The 4,923-nt window shown below is 34.4% G+C and overlaps 1 pseudogene; it reads right to left on the reverse strand.

Annotated features, from left to right (window-relative positions):
* Positions 1-688: 688 nt before the first annotated feature.
* Positions 689-4,488, reverse strand: LOC148790155 (wall-associated receptor kinase-like 22 pseudogene; annotated as a pseudogene).
* Between the last annotated feature and the right edge of the window lie 435 nt (positions 4,489-4,923).

Below are 4,923 nucleotides of genomic sequence, written 5' to 3' on the forward strand. Positions count from 1 at the left end.
TTTGGACTTCCACAAGCTGTCTGTGGTGCAGGCCATTCCAGACAAGAAGCTTAACCATTTTGGTCTTCTGAGTTTTGAGAAGTTCAAAATACTATACAAAAAGATTTGTCGACTGTCCGATTAGTAATTTAAAATGACAAGAAGCTTAACCATTTCAAGTATTGATGCAGTCCTCAATTTTATATATACAATTAAAACTTGAGAAGTTGTATTGCTAATTCTTCAAAAATATTGACCCATAACCTATAAATTACAGTTCAATATGCAAGTTAATGGAATAATAGAATACAATACCCATTCTGAATCCAGGCCACAACCGAACTCCAACATATAATCATCATCCAAGCCTTATCCCAATTATATGGAATCAATTGTATCAATTCTGTTTCACCATTTCGTTCTGTTTAATGTCTTCCCAGTGTTAAAATATTTGCACTTGACCAAACATGTCATTATTATATACTCTTGCTACATTACAGAAAATTTCTGCAATTTAATTTTATAGATATGATTTATGTAATGTAGAAAAAGTAGAGTGCATGATCCATCTAAAGCATTATATCAGATAAAGCAATATGGGCACATAGCATTTTCTCTCATTTAGGTAGAATACAAATACATATCATGTAAAGTTGTAAATTGTAACAAGTAAAAATGAAATATTTTCTAATATACTAATTAAAGACAGCTAAGATGATGAGTTAAGCAGTAGTGGCTTTTCCTCTTGTTGTGAAATGATACCATTCTTTGAACTTGTACGTCCAGTTGCACTCCATGGACCATAACTTTCATCTACCATGCACTCCACCTCTTGGATATTTTGTTGAATTTGAGAATGCCCTTCAAAGCTCCTTAAACTTTCAAGTTTCAGTGCAACTTTTTTCATTGTTGGTCTTTCCTTCCCCTTTAAACTCAAGCATCTCTTTGCAAGATAAGCAATTTTTTGGAGATCCTCTTTTCTACCCTCTTTTATAACATGAGTATCAAGAATCTCAAAAAGATGGTTCTCCTCCATTGAAGAAACAAAATATGTGACTAAGTTCTTTTCTTCTGCTTGTCTAATAGAAGAAATTGGCTTTTCCCCTGTTAAGAGCTCTACAAGAACAACCCCAAAACTATAAACATCACTTTTGTCCGTGAATTGGCTTGATTGAAAATATTCAGGGTCCAAATATCCAAAGGTTCCTTGTACTATTGTGGTCAGATGAGTTTTATCAATTTCAATTGATCTTGAAGTCCCAAAATCTGAAACTTTAGCTCTACCTTTATCATCTAAGAGAATGTTTGAAGATTTTATATCTCTATGATAGATTGGTACTGAAGCTGCTGAATGTAGATAAGCAATTGCTCCTGCAACCTCTCTTGCAATTCTTAAACGGTTGTCCCATGACAACGGGATATTTTCACTTTGATGATGGATATTATAGGAAAGTGTACCACCAGAGATGAATTCATAAACTAGCAACAAAATTTCTACCTCCAAGCAACAACCTAACAATTTGACCACATTCCTATGATTGACCTGAGACAGTATAACAACTTCATTTATGAATTGTTCAAGTTGACTTTCATCCACTATTTTGGATTTCTTCACTGCTACGATTCTTCCATCTAGTAACATACCTTTGTATACTGTACCTTGGCCCCCTTGACCCAAAATCCGATTCTCATTATATTGATCTGTTGCCTTTTCTAACTCTTCTGCAGTAAAAAGTTTTACTTTCTCAACATTTCCTTCCTTTGTTGAGACTTGTTGGTGCAGTAACAATCCACCGTTTCTTTTGAAATAGCTTTCTCTACGATTCTTGATCTGCCTTTTCTTCAAAACTTTGTATAGCCAGTAACTAGCAAGAATTAACACAACACCTAAACCCATACCTGCATCATCCATATAACTTAGAGGAGTCAGAAACCAACAAAATAAATGGTACCATCTGTTAATTTACTGGAGCATATATGCATCCAGTTTGTTGGAAAATGTCCCACTGTCACAAATACACAGGTGCTTACATGTAGGGGTGGGGTGTCAATTGAACTGGATTTGATCCAATCCGATCCAGTCTAATGTGAGTCCATTATAAATGGACCAAGTTCAATTCAATCCAATGAATGTTTTGGACTAATTTAGACCAATCCAATTTAATGTCTGAACCGTCCGTTCTGTTTAAATTCATTTTGATTTAGATTGATTTTAATCCAAACCTGGTTCATCGACACATATACTCTTATCTTATATCAATGGATTAGATGTTGGCCTAATCCAACCCAATCCAATCTAAATTTGTTACATACGGACCAGGTCCAATCCAATATGTTTTGTTGATCCATCCAAATTAATTTTAGACTGAACGGAATCCAATCCAAAACGGGGTCCATTGACACCCTTACTTACATGTACAGTTACAAAATATACACATGGACTTTCTATTTAAGTTTTTCAGAGGTGAGCTTCCCAAAAGGATCCAAAGGATCTTATATGTGGCACCATTTTCTGGGCTCAACAGTTTCCATATTCCTCTCTCAATCTTTTATTGCACTTCGGATCTGTTATATCAAATTGTTTTTACATATGTCTACCCATTGAGTGCCACCATCGTGTATTTGGAACATCTCCCATGAGTGGAGAGATATTCACAATATGTAGCTGTAATGTCTCGTGGGTATAGATGTGGGAACAAGTTGTGAGAAAAAATTGTAGAAAGAGCCAAAGCCTCTCTCTTTACCATTTACTTTATATCTATAACAAGACTCGGTTGGCTTAGCTACTATGTTCTCCAGCTGATTGTAGGGAACTGGTTTTAGGGATGGGTTCCACCCTGTTGTATAGCCCATTTGTCTAGCAAAAAGGCTTAGAAAGAAAGGCCATTATCCAATTGATCCCAGCTATATGGAGTCATGGGAGGAATAAATTGGTTACAGTTTTAATATCTGGCATTTTTTTTCTTATTTTGCAAAAAATGGCCGCCCTCACTATACGTGTTCCGTGCACAACTGCACAATATTTATGATGCATGATGTAAATTTTAAGATGAATTTGCTAAAGTGAGTTTTGTTTGCGTGCAATTTCATTTGCATTGATGCAAAAATATGTAGACACGAATGATTTAAATGCAAATTCTAATTTATTTTTGTTATAATTTTTATATTTTTTTCCTTTATTTTTTATTGCATGCAATTATGTAAAACAATTAAAACAAAAGAGAAGCAAAGTAAAATAAAATCTAAAGAAAAAGTGAAGTAGAGTTTATATTCTATTTCGCTCTTATCTATATCTGCTATATCTATATATTAAAATGGAATGTGCCAAGCTGGCACTTTCCTGCTTCTTGTTATGTTTGAGAAGCATTTATCTTTTTTCTAGTTTTTGTTGAGAAACATTTATCTTTTTCTTTTCTGTTTTTTTTTTTTTATTTTTTCTCATTTTTAAATTGAACAAATTAACTCATGTGTCCAATGAGATTTTATCTCCTCCCATTAACTCTTTCTCATTAATTCCTTTAATTATTACTTCTCATTAGTTGTGCCATTAACTCTCTCCTTCAATAATTCACACCTTTACTTCTCTCTCTTCTTCATTACTCTATTAAATTGCCTAAAATTCATTAACTATAATTTTGTATACATTAGATATATTTTATTAAATTGTAATTATCAATAAAAAACAATTATGTCGAAATTGAGATATACAATGATATATTATTAGGCTAAATAATCTACTTCAATTTAAAAAATAATTAATTAAATAATTTATATTTCAAAATAAATATTATTTAATTCACTCAACACATAAACTAGTGTTTTAAAAATTGAGTTGGGGGCTGAATTGGATAAATCAATACCAATCTAACGTTTGTCATCTGGAACAGTGACAAAAGAGAGGTTTTTGTTGAATTTCTCAAAAGTTTAGGAAAGATATTTATTAAAATGAAACTATAGGAGAGATTTTTATGATTGTGAGAAAGAGACTTTTGTATTTTACCCTTATTCTTAATAAAATGTGTGCATCGGCATGGGTGTCAACTAGTTTAATATAAAAGCAAAAAAGAGCGTTATTGTATTACCCACGAGTACTTGTGTCACCAGTAATTTTGTTCGTGAAGGCGGGAGAGGGATGCAACCTCGTCCATTTCTTTTTCCGTCCCCCTCCGTACCAGGTGGGCAAGTGCAGTTGTAGCTCCCAAGCGTATTTGTGCAAATCGGCCTTTTCGGTGCAGTCATGGTTTGCTGGGTTGGTGCATTCATCAATGTCTGCAATCAAATAATAAAGTTTTCTATAGAAATTAATGCTCATGGAAAAAAGAAAAGAAGAAGTGAGGAGGGGGGATGCTTAATTAGTTAGTTACATACCTTGGCATCCATCGTCAAGATAAGGGTTGCCTTGATAACCTTGTGAACAGAGCCATTGGGGGAGCTAAAGCATTGGCTGTTGCCGCGGCAGGCGTAATTGGGATCAGTGGCTGAAGCATTCTCGCACCAATACCCCTCCATTGCCCAATCGAGTACTACTGGAGCTCTCCCTCGGTTCCTTTTATAAAAATTTAAACCAAGGATATCGGCTACTGAAAAGTAGTTGTACCATTCGTAGTCAGCAATGAAACTATACCTGCATGGATTGTAAGCCAAGACTATTTGGTGCGGGTGACCGGGGAGGAGAGTTTCAGTAGTGGCGGAGTAAGTCTTTAGCCCCTTAGGGATGTTGAACTTTGTTTTGGATATAGACCCTTAAAACTACTGCATTCCAATCACTTTGCCCCCTTCGTTGGCATTCCATAAATTAAATCTTGAAAAATTCCTTTAAGTATTTCTAAAACCTCAAAGTGCCATTATATATAATTTTCTGCTGAGACTGTATTGTCCTTTGGACTTTGTTTTTCTATTATTTTAATCTCTCAACAAAATTCATCTTGAAAATGTCTTGAGCAT

This window comes from Nelumbo nucifera, chromosome 7 (genome assembly GCF_055504915.1).
Source record: "Nelumbo nucifera cultivar China Antique chromosome 7, China Antique-T2T, whole genome shotgun sequence".
Taxonomy (NCBI): domain Eukaryota; kingdom Viridiplantae; phylum Streptophyta; class Magnoliopsida; order Proteales; family Nelumbonaceae; genus Nelumbo; species Nelumbo nucifera.